The following is an 18,989-nucleotide window of genomic DNA, read 5'->3' as shown; positions in this document are numbered from 1 at the left end:
GGCCGTTATTGATCACCCGCCTGAGGGTCGAGAGGCGGGCGAACGACTGGTTCATCTGAGGCAGGGGACGAGGACTGCTCAGGACTACGCGCTGGAGTTCCAGACGCTGGCAGCGGGGTCCCGGGTGGAACGAGAGGGCCCTGATCGACCATTTCCGGTGCCACCTAAGGGAGGACGTCCGACGGGAGCTAGCCTGCCGGGATGCCATGCTATCGTTCTCCCAACTGGTGGACATGGCCATCCGGCTGGACATTCTGCTAGCAGCCAGAGGACGTCCTGGTAGGAGAGCTGGGGGGAGCCGCCGGTTGAGGTGACAGTGCCACTCTGGTGGCACGAAGGGACAATCCACCTCACGTCGCAGTCAACGTTCTTTTGCGTCTGGAGGCGGTAGGCAGGGTACTCATGCATCACCCCAGGTAACGAACACCCAAACGTGTTCAGAGCCCTTTGTGGCGCACTGTACTTAATCTATCTCCTTTCCTGATCATTTGGTAGGTTCCCAGTGTAAGGCGCTAGTCGATTCAGGCGCAGCTGGGAATTTTATGGACAGGGCAGTTGCACTCCCCATCAGAGCACTTGATAGTCGAACATTAGGGTCCGGGTTGGTTAAGGAAGTTACGGTACCAGTCACCATGATTACGGAGGAGACGCATGTTGAGCAGATCACCTTTATGATTATTGAGTCTCCTGCTTACCCTGTAGTCTTGGGTATCCCGTGGTTAGCCCTTCACAACCCCAATTTCTCATGGCCGCAGAGGGTTCTTACGGGGTGGTCGCGTGAGTGTCCAGGTAGGTGTCTAGGTGTTTCCGTTGGTGCCACCACGGAATGGTATTCCCCCCGAATACCATGATCTGGCGCTCGCGTTTTCCAAGACGCAAGCGACTAAATTACCACCTCATCGGGAGGGGGATTGTGCGATAAACCTTCGGGTAGACGCTGTACCTCCCAGGAGTCATGTGTATCCCCTGTCTCAGGCGGAAACGGAGGTAATGGAAATATATGTCACGAGTCCCTGCGCCAGGGGTACATACGTCCCTCCACTTCACCTGCCTCCTCGAGTTTCTTCTTTGTGAAGAAGAAAGATGGCGGTTTACGCCCGTGCATTGATTATCGACCACTGAATAATGTGACGGTACGATTTAGTTATCCTCTTCCCCTCATTCCTTCAGTGATTTAGTCAATGCATGGGGCCCGCTTTTTCACCAAATTAGACCTCAGGAGTGCCTACAACCTGGTGCGTATTCGGGAGGGATGAGTGGAAAACAGCTTTCAGCACAACCTCAGGGCATTATGAATACCTGGTGATGCCCTACGGTTTGATGAATGCTCCATCCGTTTTCCAGTCCTTTGTGAACTAGGTGTTTCGGGATATGCTTGGTCGCAGTGTGGTGGTCTACATCGATGACATCCTGGTGTATTCCGCTACGCGCGCCGAGCATGTGTCCCTGGTTCGCTAGATACTAGTCCGAATGCTGGAAAATGATCTTTATGCCAAGGCAGAGAAGTGTGAGTTTTCCCAGCAGTCAATCTCCTTCCTCGGATTTCACATCACCACCACAGGTGTGGAGATGGAGGGAGACCGCATTGCAGCCTTCCGTAATTGGCCGACTCCAACCACGGTAAAGGAGGTGCAGCGCTTCCTTGGCTTTGCCAACTACTATCGAAGGTTTATTCGGGGCTTTGGCAAGGTCGCAGCTCCCATTACCTCCTTGTTGAAGGATGGGCCGTCCCGGCTCCGCTGGTCTGCTGAGGCTGATTTGGCCTTCAGTAGATTGCGGGGTCTGTTCACCTCAGCCCCGGTACTGGCTCACCCCGATCCATCACTACCGTTCGTAGTGAGGGTGGATGCGTCCGAGGTAGGGATAGGAGCCGTCTTATCCCAACGCTCAGGCATGCCACCCAAGCTCCGCACCTGTGCCTTCTTTTCTAAGAAGCTCAGCTCGGCGGAGCAGAACTATGGCGTTGGTGATCGGGAGCTGCTGGCCGTTGTCCGAGCTTTGACGGTGTGGAGACATTGGCTCGAAGGGGCGAAACACCCTTTCCTCGTCTGGACAGACCACCGTAACCTGGAGTACATTCGGGCAGCGAGGAGGCTGAATCCTCGCCAGGCCAGGTGGGCCCTCTTCTTCACCCGGTTTGATTTCACACTCTCATACATTCCGGGTACAAAGAATGTGAAGGCAGATGCACTGTCTGAGCTGTATGACACAGAGGAGAAGCCCAGAGACAACACCCCAATACTCCCGGCCTCATGCATTGTGGCGCCGGTAGTATGGGCGATGGACGCAGATATAGCGCAGGCATTACGCACAGATCCATCTCCACCGCAGTGTCCAGCTGGGCTGCAGTACGTGCCTGCGCTTATCCGTGATCGTCTGATCTACTGGGCACACACGTCACCCTCCTCTGGTCATCCAGGTATCGGTCGTACAATGCACTGCCTGACCGACAAGTACTTGTGGCCTACCTTGGCTAAGGACGTGAGGGTGCTTCCTCATGCTCAGTGTGCGCCCAGAGTAAGGCACCTAGGCACCTCCCAGCGGGTAAGCTACAACCTTTACCAGTTCCACAACGACCATGGTCTCACCTGAGTATTGATTTTCTCACTGATCTTCCCCCCTCCCAAGGTAACACCACTATCCTGGTCGTTGTGGACCGCTTCTCAAAGTCCTGTCGCCTCCTTCCTCTGCCCGGTCTCCCCACGGCCCTACCTCTGTTTACTCACGTCTTCCAGCACTACGGTTTACCAGAGGATATAGTGTCCGACCAAGGTCCCCAGTTCACGTCTAGAGTCTGGAAGGCGTTCATGGAACGTCTGGGGGTCTCGGTCAGCCTGACCTCTGGATTTCACCCCGACAGTAATGGGCAGGTGGAAAGGGTGAATCAAGATGTGGGTAGGTTCCTGCGGACCTAATGTCAGGACCGGCCGGGGGAGTGGTCGGTGTTCCTGCCATGGGCAGAATATGCTCAGAACTCTCTCCGCCACTCCTTCACTAACCTAACACCCTTCCAATGTGTTTTGGGTTACCAACCGGTCCTGGCACCGTGGCACCAGAGCCAGACCGAGGCTCCTGCGGTGGATGACTGGTTTCGGCGCGCGGAGGAGACTTGGGACGTTGCCCACGTTCGCCTCCAGCGCGCCGTGCGCTGTCAGAAGGCCAACGCTGACCGCCACCGCAGGGAAGCACCGGTGTTCGTACCGGGGGATCGGGTCTGGTTCTCGACCCGGAATCTGCCCCTACACCTGCCCTGCCGGAAGCTGAGCCTACGGTTTGTGGGGCCGTTTAAAGTCCTGAGGAGAGGTTGTTATTCCCCCCTGATTACCGTATTAACCCCTCGTTTCATGTGTCTCTCCTCAGGCCGGTGGTAGCTGGTCCGCTCTAGGAGTCTGAGGTACGGGAGATTCCTCCACCTCCTCTGGACATTGAAGGGGCCTCAGCGTACTCGGTCCGTTCAATCCTGGATTTGAGGCGTGGGGTGGGGAGCCTTCAGTATCTCGTGGAGTAGGAGGGGTACGGTCCAGAGGAACGGTGCTGGGTCCCAAGGCGGGACATCCTCGATCCCTCCCTGTTGAGGGATTTCCACCGTCGCCATCCGACTCGCCCTGCTCCACGTCCTCCTGGCTGTCCCCGAGGCCGGGGTCGGCGTACTGCTGGAGCCGCGCGTCGGGGGGGGTACTGTCACGACTTCCGCCGAGGCTGCCCCCCCTCCTGGTTCGGGCAGGCTTCGGCGTTCGTCGTCACCAGAGTACTAGCTACTGCCGATCCCATTCTCATCATTTACATTACATTTACATTACATTACTCATCACTCCACTTGTCATGTCTTGTCAATCACACTCATCTCACTCGCCTAATTAGTATGTGTATAAGTGTTCCCTCTGTTCCCCTTGTCTTTGTGAGTGATTTCGTTTGACGCTTGGGGCGTTTGATTTATGTAAACCATTTTTATGTTTATGTTGGTAGGGTTGGGTTGGTAGGGTTGGTTGGGTGGGTTGGTAGGGTTGGGTTGGTTGGGTTGGTTGGGTTGGTAGGGTTGGGTTGGGTTGGTAGGGTTGGTAGGGTTGGGTTGGTTGGGTTGGTAGGGTTGGTTGGGTTTGTAGGGTTGGGTTGATAGGGTTGGTAGGGTTGGTTGGGTTGTTAGGGTTGGTAGGATTGGGTTGGTTGGGTTGGTAGGGTTGGGTGGGTTGGGTGGGTTGGTAGGGTTGGGTTAAGATTAGACAGAAGAAAGAACAGGAGGGGATAATCAAATGCCCACAGGAAAAGAGAGAGTGATTCCTTTTACCTGAGCTATTTTTGGTAGAGAGAGGAGAAGGAGGCTTGACTAAACGACTCCCTTCATTCTGCATATAGGGCCTGAGACCATCCCAGAACTCTATTAGGATGTGTCCCAAATGTCACCCTATTCCCTATATAGTGCACTACCTAAATACAAAAATACAAGGCACACTGGGAAATACAAGGCACACTGGGAAATACAAGGCACACTGGGAAATACAAGGCACACTGGGAAATACAAGGCACACAGGGAAATACAAGGCACACTGGGAAATACAAGGCACACTGGGAAATACAAGGCACACGGGGAAATACAAGGCGCACTGGGAAATACAAGGCGCACTGGGAAATACAAGGCACACGGGGAAATACAAGGCGCACTGGGAAATACAAGGCACACTGGAAAATACAAGGCACACTGGGAAATACAAGGCACACTGGAAAATACAAGGCACACAGGGAAATATCCCAGCGATACAAAATACAAGGAGCTCCACTACTCTCCACAATAAACAATCACACACAAAGACAAGGGGGCAGAGGGAACACTTATACAGGTACTGATGAGGGGATATGAACCAGGACAAGGGGGCAGAGGGAACACTATTACAGGTACTGATGAGGGGATATGAACCAGGACAAGGGGGCAGAGGGAACACTTATACAGGTACTGATGAGGGGATATGAACCAGGACAAGGGGGCAGAGGGAACACTTATACAGGTACTGATGAGGGGATATGAACCAGGACAAGGGGGCAGAGGGAACACTTATACAGGTACTGATGAGGGGATATGAACCAGGACAAGGGGGCAGAGGGAACACTTACACAGGTACTGATGAGGGGATATGAACCAGGACAAGGGGGCAGAGGGAACACTTAAACAGGTACTGATGAGGGGATATGAACCAGGACAAGGGGGGCAGAGGGAACACTTATACAGGTACTGATGAGGGGATATGAACCAGGACAAGGGGGCAGAGGGAACACTTATACAGGTACTGATGAGGGGATATGAACCAGGACAAGGGGGCAGAGGGAACACTTATACAGGTACTGATGAGGGGATATGAACCAGGACAAGGGGGCAGAGGGAACACTTACACAGGTACTGATGAGGGGATATGAACCAGGACAAGGGGGCAGAGGGAACACTTATACAGGTACTGATGAGGGGATATGAACCAGGTGTGTGTAATAAACAAGACAAAACAAATGGAATGATGAGATGAGGAGCGGCAGTGGCTAGAAGGCCGGTGACGACGAACGCCGAAGCCCGAACAAGGAGAGGAGGCAGCTTCGGAGGAAGTCATGACACCCTGGTCAAAAGGAGTGCACTATATTGGTGCCATTTGGGACACAACTTAGACTGGATATTTTATGTCTACTGCACACCCCACCCTCTATTAATTACAATAGGATTAATGGACTAAAGAAATTATACACATCTATCATCACACTGCTTAGCATTTCCATTTAACGACAAACACGACACGCGTCGTAAAGCATGAGCAAACCTATAGAGTTTCTCTAAAATATTGTGCTGGAAGCCAACATATACTGCTGGTAAGAAATCAACAAGAAAAACACATCAAACAACAAGCTGTTTGTCCAGATTGCGGTTTTTGCCTATTTTAACTCAAAAGCTCATTTATGTTGAGAACATCACTTAAAGTAAAACGGATGTCCCTGCCTACCATGAACAATTATGATAATACATGAAACTTTGAGTCAGCTATTCATTTAGTCAAATCAAATCATTGCACAAAACTAAGCTACATAAAACAAGTCTCTATTAAGAGATATTAATAATGACACAAGAACTCATCCACTAAGTGTTCCCTGCTAGACTGCTGCTGGGGGGGATGATGAACAGACACGTTGAACATACACACTGATTTTTCTTTGATTTGACTAATCACTCGTGGACTTAATGTTGTGATGGATGGCATTTCTAGAGGCTGGGGGGTCTGAACCAGGAATGAATAAAGACATTACAATAGAAACAACATGTCTAGAGGTTAATACCAACGGCTTCTTCACAAAGACCTGTCTAAAACGGACTGAGATTAAACAGAATTTGCGTCCAGAATGGTGCCCTGTTCCCTTTATGTTGGGTCCAGGTCAAAAGAAGTGCACTATATAGGGAATAGGGTGCCATTTGGGACATAATTAATATCTTAGAGAGAAGAAAGAAGAGATATGTTTACTCTGGTTAATCAGTCTCCTACAGTGAATTAAGGCATCACTGATATGTGATATTTACTCTGGTAAATCAGTCTCCTACAGTGAATTAAGGCATCACTGATATTTGTTCATGAGCTTCATCTCTTAAAAAAAAAAATAAAAATAAAATAAATAAATGTATGCACTCACTAACTGTAAGTGGCTGTGGATAAGAGCGTCTGCTAAATGACTAAAATGTAAATGTAATGTCTTAGCTGGGGCTGCACACACTCAACCTCACCGTTCCCCACAGGAAGAGTTGAATTACAGCGTTAGCTAAAGCGCTACATGAAAAATAACAGTATTGTGTTCCTGTATTAACCCCAGAGGGTTAGAGAGAGCAGTAAATACTCCCAGTCCAATTAGCGTGCTGTGAGACTGAGACAGAGAAGACAGCGCCCCCCAGGGGACTGGAGGGCTAATGACCTGAGGTGCTGCTGGAACCATATTAGATAAATAAATATCTACGTCAAACACCTACTGGAAGATGGACAAATAAATATACCTACATCAATCACCTAGCAACTACCAATAAATAAATACCTACGTCAAACTGTCTACTAGCCTCCTGTAGCTCAGTTGGTGGAGCATGGTGCTCGCAATGCCAGGGTTGTGGGTTCGATTCCCACGGGGGGGCCAGTATGAAACATTTAAAATATAAATGTAATAGACGTCTGCTACCAGGTCTGCTACCAGGTCCGCTACCAGGTGGGTGCAGTTGGAACCATAATGGATACATAAATAGCTACGTTCTCAAACATCTCCTCGGGGACACCCAGACAAGCTCACCTGATTCATCTAATCAAGGGCTTGACAATTAGTTGACGAGTTGAATCAGGCGATGCTAGCTACGGAATAGATCAAATCCACGGAACGGCTATGGGGGGAGGTTAGAATCTCTGCCTTAAGCTACACCTACTGACTACAGATGAATAAATATCAACGACCCTACCACCTAGACCACACCTCGAACACCTATCAAACACCTATCACCTGGAGAGACTCGAACACCTATCAAACACCTATCACCTGGAGAGACTATGGATTTAAAAAATATCTGGGCCCCAGCTACCAAGTCTGTCTTCAATTTAAAACGGTTCTATGCTTAAAATCGATCAGCCTCTCATTCACAAACCCCCAATTGACATCGTTCATCTAACACTCTCTCTCCCTCTCTCGGCAGCCCAGATGGGACAATAAATCTGGCAGCGTTACTGATGAAGGAAGCCTCTAAAACTCACACACAACAAGGGAAGGAGGGGGACCAGGGTATGTGTGTGTATGTACAGTGTGTGTGTGTGGCATCGATCTGGTGTGTCTTTAGCTAGCAGCCTGGGGATGCACATCAGATCTCACTTCTCTTAAACCTCTATCCCTCTCATATATCCTTCCCTCTATCCCTCGCTATCTCTCTTCTATATCCTTCCCTCTATCCCTCACTCTCTCTCTCCTATATCCTTCCCTCTATCTCTATCCTATATCATTCCCTCTATCTCTCTCCTATATCCTTCCCTCTATCTCTCTCCTATATCCTTCCCTCTATCTCTCTCCTATATCCTTCCCTCTATCTCTCTCCTATATCCTTCCCTCTATCTCTCTCCTATATCCTTCCCTCTATCTCTCTCCTATATCCTTCCCTCTATCCCTCGCTCTCCCTCTCATATATCCTTCCCTCTATCACTCGCCCTCTCTCATATATCCTTCCCTCTATCTCTCTCCTATATCCTTCCCTCTATCCCTCTATCTCTCTCCTATATCCTTCCCTCTATCCCTCGCTCCTATCCTTCCCTCTATCCCTCTATCTCTCTCCTATATCCTTCCCTCTATCCCTCCCTCCCCTCTATATTCTTCTCTCTTTCGCTCCCTCTATCCCTCACTCCTTTCATCTCTCTCTAAGCCATCAGTTCTAGGGCAAAGTCTGGTGACCTGACAGAGCTCCTCTACCCAGTGCTCCCAGTAAGCTGCCTGTCTTCTAACTGGTCTTAAACTGGCTTCAGGCAGAGATCATGTTGTCACAGAGCTCTGTTGCATACTCTATTACGGTTCAATAATAAGACTTCTGCTCTATTCAACAACCTCCCTTCCAATCAGATCAACTGACCACCTCTGAGACCCAATCAGACGACCAGGGAGATTCCCTCTCTTCCCTCCCACAAACACCAGACCCCAGAGGTAAAAACAACTCAGAGCGTTGATTGGCTCTCGAGGGAAAAATAAAGGATAAGCATAACTTAAGAAACAAATAACTATCTTATTGACAAGCACAGTGACTCATACAGAGGGAATGGGGTAGGGCCTTGTGATCACATGATCTACTTCTTATCAAACTGGAGACCTGGAAGTTCTGAGTGAAGTTAGGAAGTGGATATAATAATATCATGACTTTGAATAATAGAGACAGAGAGAGAGAGAGAGAGAGAGAGAGAGGGAGAGAGAGAGAGAGAGAGAGAGAGGGAGAGAGATGGAGAGGGAGAGATGGAGAGAGAGAGAGAGAGAGAGAGAGAGAGAGAGAGAGAGAGAGAGAGAGAGAGAGAGAGAGAGAGAGAGAGAGAGAGAGAGAGAGAGAGAGAGAGAGAGAGAGAGAGAGAGAGAGAGAGAGAAAAGTTGGCATTGGGGTTGAGGGTAGCTGAAGGATGGGACTGGATGGTCTTCACATATAGATGGGAGGGGTTGAGGGGGAGAGAGAGAGAGGGTGTATGGGGAGGGAGCGAGGGTGTATGGAGAGAGAGAGAGAGAGAGAGAGAGAGAGAGAGGGTGTATGGGAAGGGAGATGGTGTATGGGGAGAGAGATGGTGTATGGGGAGAGAGAGGGTGTATGGGGAGAGAGAGGGTGTATGGGGAGAGAGAGAGGACATATGGGGAGAGAGAGGGTGTATGAGAGAAAGAGAGAGAGGATGTATGGGGAGAGAGATGGTGTATGGGGAGAGAGATGGTGTATGGGGAGAGAGAGAGGGTGTATGGGGAGAGAGAGGATGTATGGGGAGAGAGATGGGATGTATGGGGAGAGAGAGGGTGTATGGGGGAGAGAGAGGACGTATGGGGAGAGAGAGGGTGTATGGGGAGAGCGAGGGTGTATGGGGAGAGAGAGGGTGTATGGGGGAGAGAGAGGACGTATGGGGAGAGAGAGAGGATGTATGGGGAGAGAGAGGGTGTATGGGGAGAGAGAGGGTGTATGGGGAGAGCGAGGGTGTATGGGGAGAGAGAGGGTGTATGGGGGAGAGAGAGGACGTATGGGGAGAGAGAGAGGACGTATGGGGAGAGAGAGAGGATGTATGGGGAGAGAGAGGGTGTATGGGGAGAGAGAGGGTGTATGGGGAGAGAGGATGTATGGGGAGAGAGGATATTTTTTATTTATTTTTTTATGTCATTTAGCAGACGCTCTTATCCAGAGCGACTTACAGGAGCAATTAGGGTTAAGTGCCTTGCTCAAGGGCACATCGACAGATTTTTCACCTAGTCAGCTCGGGGATTAGAACCAGCGACCTTTCGGTTACTGGCACAACGCTCTTACCCACTAAGCTACCTGCCGTGTATGGGGAGAGAGAGGGTGTATGGGGAGAGAGAGGGTGTATGGGGAGAGAGAGGGTGTATGGGGAGAGAGATGCTGGGAGAGCAGCAGGAAAACAAACCCTTTCATCAAACACAGCAGCTGATCTGAACCAATCAGAGCAGAGCAGAAAGACCCCATCAAGACCTCTGAGATCAGGGGAGGAAGGTAGAGTGGAGGAAGCAGGTGTGTGGGGAAGACTGGGGAAACTAACCTCCGCTTCCACCAAAACAACAACACTCAGGTTAATGTGGAATGAATACACAAACAGAAAGAAGTGGAACGGGAAGAGGACAAAAGAGACAGAAGAGGTAAATAATATGGGGAGTGAGGAAGCCAGGAAACTGATGTTTCACACACAGGAGTGTTCTGTCCCCTTCCTTCCGGAATGCTAAGGGAGTGTTCCGGAACACTGACACAGCGCTAAGAGAGTGTTGGTTGGACGTGTGGTCTGGGTTCTGTGTCACGCTCTTACATTTACATTTTACATATTTAGCAGACGCTCTTATCCAGAGCGACTTACAGGAGCAATTAGGGTTAAGTGCCTTGCTCAAGGGCACATCTACAGATTTTTTTCCCCCACCTAGTCGGCTCAGGGATTAGAACCAGCGACCTTTCGGTTACTGGCACGACGCTCTTAACCACTAAGCTACCTGCCGCCACTACGCTCCTGTCACCTAGTGAGTCAAGGTGTAGAGAAGGATGGACTTCGGAGGGGGTTTAGCCTCGTGGAGGGTGTTGGAGAGGTAGAGGGGGGTTAGCCTCGTGGAGGGTGTTGGAGAGGTAGAGGGGGGTTAGCCTCGTGGAGGGTGTTGGAGAGGTAGAGGGGGGTTAGCCTCGTGGAGGGTGTTGGAGAGGTAGAGGGGGGTTAGCCTAGTGGAGGGTGTTGGAGAGGTAGAGGGGGGTTAGCCTCGTGGAGGGTGTTGGAGAGGTAGAGGGGGGTTACCCTACTGGAGGGCGTTGGACAAGTAGAGGGGGTTTAGCCTCGTGGAGGGTGTTGGAGAGGTAGAGGGGGGTTAGCCTAGTGGAGGGTGTTGGAGAGGTAGAGGGGGGTTAGCCTCGTGGAGGGTGTTGGAGAGGTAGAGGGGGGTTAGCCTCGTGGAGGGTGTTGGAGAGGTAGAGGGGGGTTAGCCTAGTGGAGGGTGTTGGAGAGGTAGAGGGGGGTTAGCCTACTGGAGGGTGTTGGAGAGGTAGAGGGGGGTTAGCCTACTGGAGGGTGTTGGAGAGGTAGAGGGGGGTTAGCCTCGTGGAGGGTGTTGGAGAGGTAGAGGGGATGAAGTAAGGGGAGCACAGGGACAGATGTGAGAGAGGGGAGGGAAGGATAAGGGGTAGAGAAGGGACCCCCTGACCTCTGGAGAAAGAGTTGAAAGGGATCATCCATCTTTGTTACAGAACATTATCTGACAGCCTGTGTCCACAAAAACGTGACTGTGATGCCGCAGAGGCCGCGAACAGGATAGGAGTCACTGGCTGTGTCCCAAATGGCACCCTATTCCCTATATAGTGCACTCTGTTCCGACGCCAGCCCTGTTCCAAAGTAGTGCACTATATAGGGAATAGGGTGCAATTTGGGACGCGGTCCATGAACAGGATAGGAGTCAATCAGGTCAGAAGCGCCCCAAAAAAGGAGCACTCCCCTCCTCCCATCTTCCCATCCCTCTATCTCAATCTCCCCTGGACACATAAATTACCCCGAAATGGAGAGAGAATCAAAGAGAGGCCACCTGATACCTGTGGAATGTTTCTACCTTGTTCTCTAACCCACAACAACAGAACAGAGAAGAACAACTCTGACCCTAGTCAACCAGGACATCCTGGTGGAACTAACCGTAACATTACAGAACAGCATATAATATAATAATAATATAATATATAATATGCCATTTAGCAGACGCTTTTATCCAAAGCGACTTACAGTCATGTGTGCATACATTTTTGTGTATGGGTGGTCCCGGGTATCGAACCCACTACCCTGGCGTTACAAGCGCCATGCTCTACCAGCTGAGCTACAGAGGCCCACATACATCTCTACCTCTCTTTGTTTATATTGGCACCATGCAGGGATGATTCACTACTTTTTGATATATGTTAGTAGAATTTGGAGCAGTCTGAATATTCAGAGGGTAAAGATGTGTCTATTTGATGATAAATATATATATTTTTTAAAGATACTGCAAATCAAGCGAAATCTGAGGGGTAGAAAGATGAAGAATATGGAACGCTTTTTGGGTCTCTTGCGTGTCAAAAAAAGATAAGCGTCAATTTGATGCATGTCAAATAAGCTAGTATAGAATGCTGTGTGCGCTGAATTTGCACAAGCCAAGTGGCACCACTACGGTCAGTAGCGCTGTCAAAGCTTAAAAAAAAAAAACTTCACAAATAAAACCGCCCACGTCGGCCAAGAAGAGACCACGTTGGCAAACGTCTGTGTGAGCATTTGATCAAACGAGAAGGATCCAAAATGTTAGCTATCTAGTACAACATTCTCCCATGCAACCATCCCAGAGGCAAGGGAGATAGGATGGTGATCCTGCTGCTGCCAGCCAGCCAGCCAGCCAGCCATATCCCAAGCAGTTACACCTGATTCATCCTAGCTAGCTCTGCTGCCTGCCAGAGTTCAAAAATACAATGAAAAATAGTAACAAAAGAGGAATAAAATACACATGAATGGAGTTATATACAGGAAGTACCAGTACCAGATCAATATGGATAGAGAGATCACACAGTCATCCGGAACAACAGGGTCTTTCACGCAAGACTCAGTGTTGTATTCCCCGAAGCGAGCATAAAAAGGCATTTAGCTCGTTTGGGGAGTTCTGCATCACTGGGCACCTTTCCCTTTGTAATCCGTTATCATCTGCAAGCCCTGCCCAATACAATGAGCGTCGTAACCGGTGTAATAGGATTCCACCTTCCTCCTATTACAACGAGCGTCGTAACCGGTGTAATAGGATTCCACCTTCCTCCTAATACAACGAGCGTCGTAACCGGTGTAATAGGATTCCACCTTCCTCCTAATACAACGAGCGTCGTAACCGGTGTAATAGGATTACACCTTCCTCCTAATACAACGAGCGTCGTAACCGGTGTAATAGGATTCCACCTTCCTCCTAATACAACGAGCGTCGTAACCGGTGTAATAGGATTCCACCTTCCTCCTAATACAACGAGCGTCGTAGCTGGTGTAATAGGATTCCACCTTCCTCCTAATACAACGAGCGTCGTAACCGGTGTAATAGCATTCCACCTTCCTCCTAATACAACGAGCGTCGTAACCGGTGTAATAGGATTCCACCTTCCTCCTAATACAACGAGCGTCGTAGCCGGTGTAATAGGATTCCACCTTCCTCCTAATACAACGAGCGTCGTAACCGGTGTAATAGGATTCCACCTTCCTCCTCTATGTTTTCCTTTCGCATGTTTGATGTCTCGTCGGAGGTCGTAGCGGGATTTCTTGTATGTGTCCGTGTCCCGTTCATTGTAAGCGGTAGCTCTAGCCTTCAGCCCAGCGTGAATATGGCCTGCAATCCATGGTTTTTGGTTTGGATACGTTCATATAGTCACTGTGGGGATGACGTCGTCTATGCACTTAGTGATGAAGCCTGTGACTGTTGTGGTAAACGCCTCGATGCTATCGGATGAATCCCGGAACATATCCCAGTCTGTACTAGCAAAACAGTCCTGTAGCCTCGCTTCTGCTTCATCGGACCACTTCCGTATTGAGCGTGTCACTGGTACTTCCTGTTTGAGCTTTGTGTTTGTAAACAGGAAGCAGGAGAATAAAGGTCAGTCATTTCCCAAGGGAGGATGAGTTTTAGCACCCCCCTAGTGGCACAGGAGTCGTGGCGGTAGAGGTGAGGTAGGACTGTCTCAAGTCTCCGCGTTAAAGTCTACGCCCACCAGAAATGCTACCTCTCCGTGGGGCGGGTTCTTGTTTGTTTATGGCCCCATACAGTTAGTTGAGTGCCTGAGGGGTGTTGGCTTGGGACAGGATGTAGACGGCCGTGATAATTACTGATGAGAACTCTCTTGGTAGATAAAAGGGTCTGCAGCTTACAATGAGGTAAATCTAAAACCAGGAAAACTAAAAACTAAAAAAAACATAATTTGTGAAAATATAAAACAGATTTTGGGGGGAAATATCACAGATTTTATAGGGCCCCACTTAGGGTAGTTTATGAACCATTATTTGACCAGGTACAGTGGGGAAAAAAATATTTAGTCAGCCACCAATTGTGCAAGTTCTCCCACTTAAAAAGATGAGAGAGGCCTGTAATTTTCATCATAGGTACACGTCAACTATGACAGACAAATTAAGAAATAAAAATCCAGAAAATCACATTGTAGGATTTTTAATGAATTTATTTGCAAATTATGGTGGAAAATAAGTATTTGGTCACCTACAAACAAGCAAGATTTCTGGCTCTCACAGACCTGTAACTTCTTCTTTAAGAGGCTCCTCTGTCCTCCACTCGTTACCTGTATTAATGGCACCTGTTTGAACTTGTTATCAGTAATAAAAGACACCTGTCCACAACCTCAAACAGTCACACTCCAAACTCCACTATGGCCAAGACCAAAGAGCTGTCAAAGGACACCAGAAACAAAATTGTAGACCTGCACCAGGCTGGGAAGACTGAATCTGCATGCTGAGTTGCATCCAAAGAACACCATACCTACTGTGAAGCATGGGGGTGGAAACATCATGCTTTCGGGCTGTTTTTCTGCAAAGGGACCAGGACGACTGATCCTTGTAAAGGAAAGAATGAATGGGGCCATGTATCGTGAGATTTTGAGTGAAAACCTCCTTCCATCAGCAAGGGCATTGAAGATGAAACGTGGCTGGGTCTTTCAGCATGACAATGATCCCAAACACACCGCCCGGGCAACGAAGGAGTGGCTTCGTAAGAAGCATTTCAAGGTCCTGGAGTGGCCTAGCCAGTCTCCAGATCTCAACCCCATAGAAAATCTTTGGAGGGAGTTGAAAGTCCGTGTTGCCCAGCGACAGGCCCAAAACATCACTGCTCTAGAGGAGATCTGCATGGAGGAATGGGCCAAAATACCAGCAACAGTGTGTGAAAACCTTGTGAAGACTTCCAGAAAACGTTTGACCTGTGTCATTGCCAACAAAGGGTATATAACAAAGTATTGAGAAACTTTTGTTATTGACCAAATACTTATTTTCCACAATTTTTGCAAATAAATTCATTAAAAATTGTGATTTTCTGGATTTTTTTCCCTCATTTTGTCTGTCATAGTTGACGTGTACCTATGATGAAAATTACAGGCCTCTCTCATCTTTTTAAGTGGGAGAACTTGCACAATTGGTGGCTGACTAAATACTTTTTTCCCCCACTGTATATTGACAGAACACATAGTGTACTACTTTGTTTTGTCCACTAAGGACTCGGGGGAAGATCTGCAGGGGAGAAGAGAAGAATGTGTCTATTTGAAAAATATAAATAAATGAGAAGCTCCCGAAACATTACATTTTTAAAAAGGTAGCTCTCATGCTAGAAAAGGTTGGAGACCCCTGATCTAGAGATAGGCCGAATGTATTACCACCCTCTAAAGACCTGTCCACGGCCGCAGTAAAAGCCATGCAATAAGCAGCGCTGTCATCATAAAAGTCCATCTATTTCATAGCTGTTACCCCTAGCCAGAGGGGAAACTTGGCAGCCCGCGTCCCAAATGGCAATATATTCCCTTTATAGTGCACTACTATTGACCAGGTGTTCCCTTTATAGTGCACTACTATTGACCAGGTGTTCCCTTTATAGTGCACTACTATTGACCAGGTGTTCCCTTTATAGTGCACTACTTTTGACCAGGTGTTCCCTTTATAGTGCACTACTATTGACCAGGTGTTCCCTTTATAGTGCACTACCATTGACCAGGTGTTCCCTTTATAGTGCACTACTATTGACCAGGTGTTCCCTTTATAGTGCACTACTATTGACCAGGTGTTCCCTTTATAGTGCACTACTTTTGACCAGGTGTTCCCTTTATAGTGCACTACTATTGACCAGGTGTTCCCTTTATAGTGCACTACTTTTGACCAGGTGTTCCCTTTATAGTGCACTACTTTTGACCAGGTGTTCCCTTTATAGTGCACTACTATTGACCAGGTGTTCCCTTTATAGTGCACTACTTTTGACCAGGTGTTCCCTTTATAGTGCACTACTATTGACCAGGTGTTCCCTTTATAGTGCACTACTTTTGACCAGGTGTTCCCTTTATAGTGCACTACTTTTGACCAGGTGTTCCCTTTATAGTGCACTACTATTGACCAGGTGTTCCCTTTATAGTGCACTACTTTTGACCAGGTGTTCCCTTTATAGTGCACTACTTTTGAATAGGGTGTCATTTAATACACAGCTAAACACAGCAGGCTAGTAGAGACAAATGGACGTATATACTCTGTTAACTTACAATACATACTATACTATATACGGACTTCTGGTATGATCTGATAACTAACAAATACTATACTATATATGGACTTCTGGTATGATCTGATAACTAACAAATACAATACTATATATGGACTTCTGGTATGATCTGATAACTAACAAATACAATACTATATATGGACTTCTGGTATGATCTGATAACTAACAAATACTATACTATATATGGACTTCTGGTATGATCTGATAACTAACAAATACTATACTATATATGGACTTCTGGTATGATCTGATAACTATAGTCCCCTGTAGCTCAGTTGGTAGAGCATGGCGCTTGCAACGCCAGGGTTGTGGGTTCGTTTCCCACGGGGGGCCAGTATGAAAATATATGCACTCACTAACTGTAAGTCGCTCTGGATAAGAGCAAAATGTAAATGGGTTAGGGTTAACCCTAACCCTAACTAACAGTTAGTACATCAGTACATCCAACCGGCCTTACAACCGCAGACCACGTGTATGGCGTTGTGTAGACGAGCGCTTTGCTGATGTAAATGTTGTGAACGGATTGCTCCATGGTAGCGGTGTGTTTATAATATGGGCAGGCATAAGATGTGGACAACGAACCCTATTGCATTTTATCGATGGCAATTTTAATTTTAACAGAGATACCTTGATGAGATCCTGAGGCCAATTGTCGTGCCATTCATCTCATGTTTCAGCATGATAATGCACGGCCACATGTCGCAAGGATCTGTACACAATTCCTGGAAACTGAAAATGTCCCAGTTCTTCCATGAGCTGCATACTCACCAGACATGTCCCCCATTAAGCATGTTTGGGATGCTCTGGATCGACGTGTACGACAGCGTGTTCCAGTTCCCGCCAATATCCAGCAACTTCACACAACCATTGAAGAGGAGTGGGACAACATTCCACAGGCCACAATCAACAGCCTGATCAACTCTATGTGAAGGAGATGTGTCACTCTGCATGAGGAAAATGGTGGTCACACCAGATACTGACTGGTTTTCTGATCCACGGCCCTACCTTTTTTTTTATTAAGGTATCTGTGACCAACAGATGCATATCTGTATTCCCAGTCATATGAAATCCATAGATTAGTGCATAATGAATGTATTTCAATTGACTGATTTCTTTATGTGAACTGTAACTCAGTAAAATCTTTGTTGCATGTTGCGTTTATATTTTTGTTCAGTATATATACACTGAACAAAATTATAAACGCAACTTGTAAAGTGTTGGTCCCATGTTTCATGAGCTGAAATAAAAGACCCCAGACATTTTCCATACGCACAAAAAGCTTTTTCTCTCAAATTTTATTTTCTGAACAAATTTGTTTACATCCCTGTTAGTGAGCATTTCTCCTTTGCCAAGATAATTCAGCCACCTGACAGGTGTGGCATATCAAGAAGCTGATTAAAGAGAAATATCATTACACAGGTGCACCTTGTGCTGGGGATAACAAAAGGCCACTCTAAAATATGCAGTTTTGTCTAAAGTTTTGAGGGAGCGTCCAATTGACATGCTGACTGCAGGAACGTCCACCAGAGCTGTTGCCAGATAATTTCATTTTAATTTCTCTACCATAAGCCGCCTCAAACGTCGTTTTAGAGAATTTGGCAGTAAGTCCAACCGTCCTTATTACCAAAGACCACGTGTAAGCACGCCAGCCCAGGACCTCCAAATCCGGCTTCTTCACCTGCGGGATCGTCTGAGACCAGACACCCGGACAGCTGATGAAACGGAGGAGTATTTCTGTCTGTAATAAAGCCCTTTTGTGGGGAAAAACTCATTCTTGGCTGCGCCCCTGCCAAGTCATGTGAAATCCATAGACGAGGGCCTAATGAATTTATTTCAATTGACTGATTTCCTTATATGAACTGTAGCTCAGTAAAATCGTTGAAATTGTTGCATGTTGCGTTTATATTTTTGTTCACTATATGGACTTCTGGTATGATCTGTCAACCTTTGTGACGGATGAGGTGTGTGTGTGTTTGTGGTGTGTGTGTGTGTGTGTGTGTGTGTGTGTGTGTGTGTGTGTGTGTGTGTGTGTGTGTGTGTGTGTGTGCGCGCGCGCACAGTAAGGTTGACTGTGTGTATGTAAGGGTGTGTTGATACAGTGTGGTAGATATGTTAAAAGGTATGATAAGCGTGGGACCACTTCTTACCTGGCGACCTGTTGTTGTGCTTCTGATGCTGGGTATGGTAGTTACAGCTGTACGAGACTAGGTCTTACCGTGGGGGGTTCAGGGCCAGGCCTGCCGTTGGGCTCCTGAGGCTGAGGGGGAGACTAGGTCTTACCGTGGGGGGTTCAGGGCCAGGCCTGCCGTTGGGCTCCTGAGGCTGAGGGGGAGACTAGGTCTTACCGTGGGGGGTTCAGGGCCAGGCCTGCCGTTGGGCTCCTGAGGCTGAGGGGGAGACTAGGTCTTACCGTGGGGGGTTCAGGGCCAGGCCTGCCGTTGGGCTCCTGAGGCTGAGGGGGAGACTAGGTCTTACCGTGGGGGGAT

At 48.1% G+C, this 18,989-nt stretch overlaps 1 protein-coding gene across 1 annotated transcript in view; it reads right to left on the bottom strand.

Moving 5' to 3' along the window:
* The window catches only part of LOC311143875 (partitioning defective 3 homolog B-like), a gene marked incomplete at its 3' end in the record, with an annotated part of 178,325 nt that overhangs the window by 18,829 nt on the left and 140,507 nt on the right, over positions 1-18,989 (bottom strand). The window lies entirely within an intron of this gene.

The sequence above is a fragment of the Coregonus lavaretus genome (assembly GCF_964263955.1).
Source record: "Coregonus lavaretus genome assembly, chromosome: 16".
Taxonomy (NCBI): Eukaryota; Metazoa; Chordata; class Actinopteri; order Salmoniformes; family Salmonidae; genus Coregonus; species Coregonus lavaretus.
Note: the sequence above shows the minus strand (reverse complement) of the source record. Positions and strands in the feature narration are given on the sequence as shown.